This window comes from Oncorhynchus keta, chromosome 34, assembly GCF_023373465.1.
Source record: "Oncorhynchus keta strain PuntledgeMale-10-30-2019 chromosome 34, Oket_V2, whole genome shotgun sequence".
NCBI classification, from domain to species: Eukaryota; Metazoa; Chordata; class Actinopteri; order Salmoniformes; family Salmonidae; genus Oncorhynchus; species Oncorhynchus keta.
The window spans coordinates 11,002,039-11,014,345 of record NC_068454.1 but is presented as its reverse complement, the minus strand read 5'-3'; positions in this window follow the sequence as shown (position 1 = coordinate 11,014,345).

The following is a 12,307-nucleotide window of genomic DNA, read 5'->3' as shown; positions in this document are numbered from 1 at the left end:
TCTTACCCCTCTCAGTCTTTCACCATCTTACCCCTCTCAGTCTTTCACCATCTTACCCCTCTCTCCATTTCACCATCTTACCCCTCTCAGTCTTTCACCATCTTACCCCTCTCAGTCTTTCACCATCTTACCCCTCTCAGTCTTTCACCATCTTACCCCTCTCAGCCTTTCACCATCTTACCCCTCTCAGTCTTTCACCATCTTACCCCTCTCACCCTTTCACCATCTTACCCCTCTCAGTCTTTCACCATCTTACCCCTCTCAGTCTTTCACCATCTTACCCCTCTCTCCATTTCACCATCTTACCCCTCTCAGTCTTTCACCATCTTACCCCTCTCAGTCTTTCACCATCTTACCCCTCTCAGTCTTTCACCATCTTACCCCTCTCAGCCTTTCACCATCTTACCCCTCTCAGTCTTTCACCATCTTACCCCTCTCAGTCTTTCACCATCTTACCCCTCTCAGTCTTTCACCATCTTACCCCTCTCAGCCTTTCACCATCTTACCCCTCTCAGCCTTTCACCATCTTACCCCTCTCAGTCTTTCACCATCTTACCCCTCTCAGTCTTTCACCATCTTACCCCTCTCAGTCTTTCACCATCTTACCCCTCTCACCTTTCACCATCTTACCCCTCTCAGTCTTTCACCATCTTACCCCTCTCAGTCTTTCACCATCTTACCCCTCTCTCCATTTCACCATCTTACCCCTCTCTCCATTTCACCATCTTACCCCTCTCAGTCTTTCACCATCTTACCCCTCTCTCCATTTCACCATCTTACCCCTCTCACCCTTTCACCATCTTACCCCTCTCAGTCTTTCACCATCTTACCCCTCTCAGTCTTTCACCATCTTACCCCTCTCAGTCTTTCACCATCTTACCCCTCTTAGCCTTTCACCCACTGACTGAATGTTTCTCCCAGGGCTGTGTGTCAGTATCAGGGTTTTTGACTGTGTCCCCTATGATAAAACACACAGCAGCTCATCACAATTTTCCATTCACTCTCAGGTCAACTCTACTCTAGAAGGAAGTACTGTCTGCTGTGAATGGGGAAAGTGTGTGTAGAGAGTGTATGTGAAAGAGAGAATCACGTGGTATGGAACAGGTTTGTCTTCCCCAGTGGAAAAAGGGTACTCAGCTGATTACTACACACAGACACACATGCAAACGTGCACACAATCGCAGCTCACCACACACACGCACGCACGCACGCACGCACGCACGCACGCACACACACACACACACACACACACACACACACACACACACACACACACACACACACACACACACACACACACACACACACACACACACACACACACACACACACACACACACACACAAAATCTACACTGCTTCTACTCTGTTTATCACATATCATTATGCCCAGTCACCTTTCCCCTATATATATATATCTACCTTTCTCATTCCAGTATCCCTGCACATTGTGAATATGGTATTGGAACTTACCTTGTATATACAGAGCCTTCAGGAAGTATTCTTACCCCTCAACCTATTCCACATTTTGTGTTACAGCCTGAATAAAACATGGATTAAATAGATTTTTCTCTCTCACCCAATCTACACACAATAATACCACACAATTACAAAGTGAAAACGTGTTTTAGAAATGTTAGCAAATTTATTGAAAATTAATTACAGAAATATCTCATTTACATAAGTATTCACACTCAGTCAATAAATGGTAGAAAACCCATTTGGCAGCGATTAAAGCTGTGAGTCTTTATGGATAAGTATCTAAAAGCTTTGGATAGCTGGATTGTACAGAATTCTTCAAGCTCTGTCAAACTGGTTGTTGATCATTGCCACACAACCATTTTCATGTCTTGCCATAGATTTTCAAGCAGATTTAGGTCAAAACGGGAACTCGGCCACTCGGAAAATATTCACTGTCATCTTGGTAAGCAACTCCAGTGTAGATTTGGCCTTGTGTTTTAGGTTATTGTCCTGCTGAAAGGTGAACTCATCTCCCAGTGTCTGGTGGAAAGCAGACTGAACCAGGTTTTCCTCTAGGATTTTGCCTATGCTTTGATAAGTTTATTTTTTATCCTGAAAAACTTTCCTGTCCTCAACGATTACAAACATACCCATAACATGATGCAGCCACCACCATGATTCCTGCAACACTAACTCAAAAAAGTTCTGGGACACTGTAAAGTCCATGGAGAATAAGAACAACTCCTCCAAGCTGCCCACTGCACTGAAGATAGGAAACACTGTCACCACTGATAAATCCACCATAATTGAGAATTTCAATAAGCATTTTTCTACAGCTGGCCATGCTTTCCACCTGGCTACTCCTACCCCGGTCAACAGCACTGCACCCCCAACAGCAACTCGACCAAGCCTTCCCCATTTCTCCTTCTCCCAAATCCGTACAGCTGATGTTCTGAAAGAGCTGCAAAATCTGGACCCCTACAAATCAGCCGGGCTAGACAATCTGGACCCTATCACCATGTTATTACCTCGTTCCCCTGCACATCGACTCGATACCGGTACTCCCTATATATCACCATGTTATTACCTCGTTCCCCTGCACATCGACTCGGTACCGGTACTCCCTATATATCACCATGTTATTACCTCGTTCCCCTGCACATCGACTCGGTAACGGTACTCCCTATATATCACCATGTTATTACCTCGTTCCCCTGCGCATCGACTCGATACTGGTACTCCCTATATATCACCATGTTATTACCTCGTTCCCCTGCACATCGACTCGGTAACGGTACTCCCTATATATCACCATGTTATTACCTCGTTCCCCTGCACATCGACTCGGTAACGGTACTCCCTATATATCACCATGTTATTACCTCGTTCCCCTGCACATCGACTCGGTAACGGTACTCCCTATATATCACCATGTTATTACCTCGTTCCCCTGCACATCGACTCGGTAACGGTACTCCCTATATATCACCATGTTATTACCTCGTTCCCCTGCACATCGACTCGGTACCGGTACTCCCTATATATCACCATGTTATTACCTCGTTCCCCTGCACATCGACTCGGTAACGGTACTCCCTATATATCACCATGTTATTACCTCGTTCCCCTGCACATCGACTCGATACTGGTACTCCCTATATATCACCATGTTATTACCTCGTTCCCCTGCACATCGACTCGGTAACGGTACTCCCTATATATCACCATGTTATTACCTCGTTCCCCTGCACATCGACTCGGTAACGGTACTCCCTATATATCACCATGTTATTACCTCGTTCCCCTGCACATCGACTCGGTAACGGTACTCCCTATATATCACCATGTTATTACCTCGTTCCCCTGCACATCGACTCGGTAACGGTACTCCCTATATATCACCATGTTATTACCTCGTTCCCCTGCACATCGACTCGGTAACGGTACTCCCTATATATCACCATGTTATTACCTCGTTCCCCTGCACATCGACTCGGTAACGGTACTCCCTATATATCACCATGTTATTACCTCGTTCCCCTGCGCATCGACTCGGTAACGGTACTCCCTATATAAAACCATGTTATTTTATTCTTTATTTCATGTGTATTTATTCCCCATACCACTATTTTTAAAAACATTTTTATCTTTAATTATGCATTGTTGGAAAAGGACCTGTGAGTAAGCATTTCACTGTTAGTTTACACCTGTTATTTACGAAGCACGTGACAAATAATATTTGACACAAACACAAACACATTAAAATCATGACTAAACGAACTGACAATCACCACAGCTTCCTGTCATGTGCTCCTTATTTTCAACATACCATTTTTCTTCCTCTCTTCCTCTTTCTCCCCCCCATCTCTCCCTCTCTTCCACACCCTCCTCAGCCCCTCTCTCCGTCCGCCCTCCTTCCCCCACTTTCAGTATTGCTCAACTGTTCCTCTCTTCCTCATAGTGTGAATGAATGAATGAAGAAATTACCCCTGTCACATGATGTGGGTCTGTGAGGTCATAGACGTCTCTCTCTGTGACATGTTCTGCACGGTCAGGGTTTTCTTTGCATGGAAATGGAATGTGTTGAGGGAATATTCTACAGAACCGCTTCGTGGTGGTTCTGCATCGGTGGCAATTTGAACCCTTGTCAATAGAGAGGTTAAAGTTGAAGATGACCCCTGGGCGTCATCCGTTGGGGTCAAGGATCAGAGTTGAACTATCGCCACAACAATCTGACAGACAAACTCCCAAAGGAGTTTGTCTGTCGGGCCTACGGGCCGGACCAAATATAGAGACCCACAACCACACCACATCACAGGACAGTGACGGCATGGACTCAAAGTCGATGTCACCATAGCAATAAGTCTATCGGACAGTTCACCTTTGACACTTGACCTCTAGTGACATACCCTAGGGGATGTCGATGACATCATCCGACCGCAGTTTTCAGTGCCAGACGGGCAGCGTCAGCATAGCTGGATGTGACTAATGGAAAGATAAAGGTATTTTTTGTGGAATATCAGTGAGCTAAAGTTGACACAGTCATCAACACGCATGACTGACATTCATTCAGGAAAGATAAATAGAGACGGGGGGTTAGTGGAAGACAGAGAGGGAAAGAGAGAGAGAGAGAGAGAGAGAGAGAGAGAGAGAGAGAGAGAGAGAGAGAGAGAGAGAGAAAATATATATATATATAGAGAGAAAGAGATAAAGTGAGAGAGGTAAAAATATATATAGAGACTCAGAGAGAGAGAGCGAGAATGAGAGATTTATTAAAATAGCAGTGCTCTGAGTACACCACATGTACTCAATGACCTGTGTGTTAACTCTGAAACCACACAGTCATATAAAGATAATGGACAAGTTCTCTCTGTCTCTCTGTCTCTCTCTGTCTCTTTCTCTCTCTCTGTCTCTTTCTCTCTCTCTGTCTCTTTCTCTCTCTGTCTTTCTCTCTCTCTCTGTCTCTTTCTCTCTCTCTGTCTCTCTCTCTGTCTCTTTCTCTCTCTGTCTTTCTCTGTCTCTGATGTCTCTGTTCTCTCTCTCTCTCTGTCTCTGTCTCTTCTTTGCTGGCTCTGTGTTGAGGGAATCTCTCTCTCTCTGTCTTCTCTCGCTCTGTCTCCCTCAATTTAAAGTTGTCTCTGTCTCTGTCTCTCTCTGTCTCTTTCTCTCTCAATCTGTCTCTCTCTCTCTCTGTCTCTCTCTCTGTCTCTCTCTGTCTCTTTCTCTCTCTCTCAAAGTCGATGTCTCTGTCTCTCTCTCTGACTCTTTCTCTACCCTTTCTCTCATCCGGTCTCTCTCTCTGTCTCTCTCTCTGTCTCATTTTAAATTCAAAGATAAGGGTATTTTTGGGAATATCATGCAAAAACACAGTCATGTTAATTCATTCAGGAAAGATAAATAGCAAAAATATGTTAATATTGCCAAAGCAAGTGAAGTAGAAAATAAACAAAAGTGAAATAAACAATAAAAATTAACATTACACATTACACTCACAGAAGTTCCAAAAGAATAAAGACATTTCAAATGTCATATTATGTATATACAGTGTTGTAACGATGTGCAAATGGTTAAAGTACAAAAGGAAAAATAAATAAACATAAATATGGGTTCAATTTACAATGGTGTTTGTTCTTCACTGGTTGCAAATCTTGTGTGCCATCACACACTGTGGTATTTCACCAAGTAGATATGGGAGTTTATCAGAATTGGGTTTGTTTTCGAATTCTTCGTGGATCTGTGTAATATGAGGGAAATATGTGTCTCTAATAAGGTCATACATTTGGCAGGAGGTTAGGAAGTGCAGCTCAGTTTCCACCTCATTTGGTGGGCAGTGTGCACATAGCATGTCTTCTCTTGAGAGTCAGGTCTGACTACGGCAGAATTTCTCAATAGCAAGGCTATTGGTCAGTGTGTGTACTCTCTGTTCAGGGACAAATAGCTTTCTAGTTTGCTCTGTTTTTTTGATAATTATTTCCAATATGTCAAGTAATTATCTTTTTGTTTTCTCGTGATGTCACACCCTGACCTTAGTATTCTTTGTTTTCCTTGATATTTTGGTTAGGTCAGGGTGTGACATGGGTGATGTATGTGTTTTTTGTCTTGTCTATGTTTTTTTTTGTAGATTTATGGGATTGTGTTCAATCAGAGGCATGTGTTTATCGTTGTCTCTGATTGGGAACCATATTTTGTATTTTGTGGGTGATTGTTTCCGTGTCTGTGTTTGTTTCACCACACGGTACTGTTTCGGTTTTTAACGTTTCGTTTATTGTTTTGTACTGTTTCGTTTTTTTCATTCAAATCTACTATGGACACTTACCACGCTGCATTTTGGTCCGATCCCTGCTTCAGACGAAGAGGAGGAAATCAGCCGTGACACGTGATTTGGTCTATTTGTGCTGCTCTGTCTCTGTCTCTGTCTCTCTCTCACTCTCTCTCTCTCTCTCTCTCTCTCTCTCCCTGTCTCTCTCTCTCTCTCTCTCTCTCTGTGTCTCTCTCTCTCTCTCTCTCTCTCTCTCTCTCTCTCTCTCTCTCTCTCTCACTCTCTCTCTCATCTCTCTCTCTGTCTCTCATCTCTCTCTGTCTCTGTCTCTCTCTCTCTCTCTCTCTCTCTCTCTCTCTCTCTCTCGTCTCTCTCTCTCGTCTCTCTCTCTCTCTGTCTCTCTCTCTCTCATCTCTCTCTCATCTCTCTCTCTCTCTCTCTCGAATGTTATTTTTTATGTTGCTGTTATAAAGGCTTTATGAATGCATACATAATGGGGGCTACAGTGAAGTGGTACCGATAATATTATGACACCGTTATGGTTCACGTTATGGTACCCATACATGTAGTGAACTCAAACACCCAGCTCTTCTTCCCGCACTCTGGTTTGGATGGCAGGCCTTGTGGTCCTGACAACACTCAACACAGTGCTGTACGGATGATCAATAGCCCACGAAGATCTCCCTCATGGCACGAACCCAAGGGGGGCGAACACCCGGACAGGAAGATCACGTTAGAGACTGAACCCACTCAAGTGACGCAACCCTGCTAGGGACAGCATGGAAGAGCACCAGTAAGCCAGTGACTCAGCCCTCATAATCGGGTTAGAGGCAGAGAATCCCAGTGGAGAGAAGAGAGGGGAACCGACCAGGCAGAGACAGCAAGGGTGGTTCGTCACTCCAGTGCTTTTCCGTTCACCTTCACACCCCTGGGCCAGACGACACTCAATCATAGTACCTACTGAAAAGATGAGTCTTCAGTAAATACTTAAAAGGTCGAGACCGAGTGTGCGTCTCTCACATGGGTAGGCAGCCCATTCCATAAAAATAGAGCTCTATAGGAGAAAGCCCTGCCTCCAGCTGTTTGCTTAGAAATTCTAGGACAATAAGGAGGCCTGCGTCTTGTGACCGTAGCGTACATGTAGGTATGTACGGCAGGACCAAATCGGAAATATAGGTAGGAGCAAGCCCAGGTAATGCTTTGCAGGATAGCAGCAAAACCTTGAAATCAGCCCTTGCCTTAACAGGAAGCCAGTGTAGAGAGGCTAGCACTGAAGTAATATGATCACATTTGTTGGTTCTAGACAAGATTCTAGCAGCTGCGTTGAGCACTAACTTAAGTGAATTTAGTGTTTTATCCGGGTAGCCGGAAAGTAGAGTACTGCAGTAATCTAATCTAGAAGTGACAAAAGCATGGACACATTTTTCTGCACAATTTTCGGAGAGAAATGTTGATATGTTCATCAAAAGAGATCAGGGTCCAAAGTAACGCTGAGGTCCTTTACAGTTTTATTTGAGACGACTGTACAACCATCAATATTAATTGTCAGATTCAACAGAATATCTCTTTGTTTCTTGGGACCTAGAACAAGCATCTCTGGTTTGTCTGAGTTTAAAAGTAAAAAATGTGCCAGCCATCCACTTCCTTATGTCTGAAACACAGGCTTCCAGGGCAATTTTGTTTCATTGAAATGTACAGCTGTAAATCGTCCGCATAGCAGTCAAAGTAAACATTATGTTTCCGAATGACATCCCCAAGAGGTAAAACATTTAGTGAAATCAATAGAGGTCCTAAAACTAATCTACCATATCAACCTGACTGAGTAATCTACCATATCAACCTGACTGACTAATCTACCATATCAACCTGACTGACTAATCTACCATATCAACCTGACTGACTAATCTACCATATCAACCTGACTGACTAATCTACCATATCAACCTGACTGACTAATCTACCATATCAACCTGACTGACTAATCTACCATATCAACCTGACTGACTAATCTACCATATCAACCTGACTGACTAATCTACCATATCAACCTGACTGACTAATCTACCATATCAACTTGACTAACATATCAACCTGACTGACTAATCTACCATATCAACCTGACTGACTAATCTACAATATCAACCTGACTGACAAATCTACCTTATCAACCTGACTGACTAATCTACCATATCAACCTGACTGACTAATCTACCATATCAACCTGACTGACTAATCTACCATATCAACCTGACTGACTAATCTACCATATCAACCTGACTGACTAATCTACCATATCAACCTGACTGACTAATCTACCATATCAACCTGACTGACTAATCTACCATATCAACCTGGCTGACTAATCTACCATATAAACCTGACTGACTAATCTACCTAACAACCTGGCTGACTAATCTACCATATCAACCTGACTGACTAATCTACCATATCAACCTGGCTGACTAATCTAGCATATCAACCTGACTGGTTAATCTACCATATCAACCTGACTGACATATCAACCTGACTGACTAATCTACCATATCAACCTGACTAGCATATCAACCTGACTGACTAATATACCTTATCAACCTGACTGACTAATCTACCATATCAACCTGACTGAGTAATCTACCTAACAACCTGGCTGACTAATCTACCATATCAACCTGACTGACTAATCTACCATATCAACCTGGTTGACTAATCTAGCATATCAACCTGACTGGTTAATCTACCATATCAACCTGACTGACATATCAACCTGACTGACTAATCTACCATATCAACCTGACTAGCATATCAACCTGACTGACTAATCTACCATATCAACCTGACTGACTAATCTACCATATCAACCTGACTGACTAATCTACCATATCAACCTGACTGACTAATATACCTTATCAACCTGACTGACTAATCTACCATATCAACCTGGCTGACTAATCTACCATATAAACCTGACAGGCCAACCTGGCTGACTAATCTAGCCTATTAACGATCTGGGCTGGTACAACCCTCCCTGGTGACTGTGATCTGGGCTGGTACAACCCTCCCTGGTGACTGTGATCTGGGCTGGTACACCCTCCCTGGTGACTGTGATCTGGGCTGGTACACCCTCCCTGGTGACTGTGATCTGGGCTGGTACACCCCTCCCTGGTGACTGTGATCTGGGCTGGTACAACCCTCCCTGGTGACTGTGATCTGGGCTGGTACAACCCTCCCTGGTGACTGTGATCTGGGCTGGTACAACCCTCCCTGGTGACTGTGATCTGGGCTGGTACACCCCTCCCTGGTGACTGTGATCTGGGCTGGTACACCCCTCCCTGGTGACTGTGATCTGGGCTGGTACACCCCTCCCTGGTGACTGTGATCTGGGCTGGTACACCCCTCCCTGGTGACTGTGATCTGGGCTGGTACACCCCCCTGGTGACTCCCCGGTGACTGTGATCTGGGCTGGTACACCCCTCCCTGGTGACTGTGATCTGGGCTGGTACACCCCTCCCTGGTGACTGTGATCTGGGCTGGTACACCCCTCCCTGGTGACTGTGATCTGGGCTGGTACACCCCTCCCTGGTGACTGTGATCTGGGCTGGTACACCCCTCCCTGGTGACTGTGATCTGGGCTGGTACACCCCTCCCTGGTGACTGTGATCTGGGCTGGTACACCCCTCCCTGGTGACTGTGATCTGGGCTGGTACACCCCTCCCTGGTGACTGTGATCTGGGCTGGTACACCCCTCCCTGGTGACTGTGATCTGGGCTGGTACAACCCTCCCTGGTGACTGTGATCTGGGCTGGTACAACCCTCCCTGGTGACTGTGATCTGGGACTTTGGAATGAAAGACTGTCCCTGGTGACTGTGACCAGTTTGGGTTGTGAAAATGTACACCCTCCCAATGGTGACTGTGATCTTTGGTACACCATTTAAATTGGTGACTGGGGATCTGGGCTGGTACACCCTCCCTGGTGACTGTGATTCTGGGCTGGATTACACCCCTCCCTGGTGACTGTGATCTGGGCTGGTAAATCAAGTTAGGATTAGGGCCCTCCTGGTGACTGTGATCTGGGCTGGTAGTGAAATAAATCCCGCTCCCTGGTGACTGTGATCTGGGCTGGTACACCCCTCCCTGGTGACTGTGATCTGGGCTGGTACACCCCTCCCTGGTGACTGTGATCTGGGCTGGTACACCCCTCCCTGGTTGTGTGGTGAGAGATGTTAACAATCCAAATGAAAGCACAATGACAGGTTTGGAATGAAAGACTGTCTGTGTTACAAGTGGGACCAGTTTGGAGTTGTGAAAATGTACCACATACTGTACCAAAGCAATAAAATAACTGTAATGTTTGGTAATTCACCATTTAAATTGGTTGCTGGGATCAATTGCAAAACATTGCAAGTACGTCACAGTTAGGATTAGGGCGCTCCAGTTCTGTAGTGAAATAAATCACAGTTAGGATTAGGGCGCTCCAGTTCTGTAGTGAAATAAATCACAGTTAGGATTAGGGCGCTCCAGTTCTGTAGTGAAATAAATCACAGTTAGGATTAGGGCGCTCCAGTTCTGTAGTGAAATAAATCACAGTTAGGATTAGGGCGCTCCAGTTCTGTAGTGAAATAAATCACAGTTAGGATTAGGGCGCTCCAGTTCTGTAGTGAAATAAATCACAGTTAGGATTAGGGCGCTCCAGTTCTGTAGTGAAATAAATCACAGTTAGGATTAGGGCGCTCCAGTTCTGTAGTGAAATAAATCACAGTTAGGATTAGGGCGCTCCAGTTCTGTAGTGAAATAAATCACAGTTAGGATTAGGGTGCTCCAGTTCTGTAGTGAAATAAATCAGTTAGGATTAGGGCGCTCCAGTTCTGTAGTGAAATAAATCACAGTTAGGATTAGGGCGCTCCAGTTCTGTAGTGAAATAAGTCACTTTGGTATTAAAAAATATAGTGCTTTGGGTCAATGTGCTTCTGGTGGGAAGTTTACTAGCAATATAATATTATTGGTACGTGGTATGTCTCCTGTGTGTGAGATATGAGGCTGATTGGGGAACTGGAACACACGCTGGTATGGGAGCATAGCAGAGTTGATACAGAGACCTGGTGGGGATATCTACATTCAGAAAGTTCCACTGTCCAAGGACGTTAAAGCCTCAATCTGGAGTTTGTGTTTCAGAGAGTGGTTACATTTCCCCAGCCCCATCACTCAGATTACTAAACAGCTTACAGATTGTTGCTTTTAAAGCTTCATCGCCCTCCCTGGGTTTAGATTGTCAGGTCAGACGGTGATCAATCTGTACTTATGACCTCCTGACGTTACCTATTATAACATTATGCAAATCTTCTTCTCCTATCAGCTGCAGTATTCCTGTGGAAAACCTCTCTAGAGAACACACACACATTCACATCTGGAGATGAATGATTCTGAGATAGAGAGAGACGGGTGGAGAGGGAGAGACTGAGGGGTAATGTTTACTTATAGTAGGACTGACGTGAGGGTGGCCATGGCGACAAAATCCTCTCACATCACTGCTCTGATGATGACGTGGGTGATGGGCCATTCATGCCTTGATCTTTGAACTCCAGCATGTTTGTGCCGTTCTAGCAAGGCTTACTTACTGTACTTACTGTTGTGAACCTATAAACCCTCTCTCTGTGAACCTATAAACCCTCTCTCTGTGAACCTATAAACCCTCTCTCTGTTTCTCTCTCTGTGAACCTATAAACCCTCTCTCTGTTTCTCACTCTGTGAACCTATAAACCCTCTCCCTGTTTCTCTTTCTGTGAACCTATAAACCCTCTCTGTTTCTCTCTGTGAACCTATAAACCCTCTCCCTGTTTCTCTCTCTGTGAACCTATAAACCCTCTCTGTTTCTCTCTGTGAACCTATAAACCCTCTCCCTGTTTCTCTCTCTGTGAACCTATAAACCCTCTCTGTTTCTCTCTGTGAACCTATAAACCCTCTCCCTGTTTCTCTCTCTGTGAACCTATAAACCCTCTCCCTGTTTCTCTCTCTGTGAACCTATAAACCCTCTCTGTTTCTCTCTCTGTGAACCTATAAACCCTCTCTGTTTCTCTCTGTGAACCTATAAAC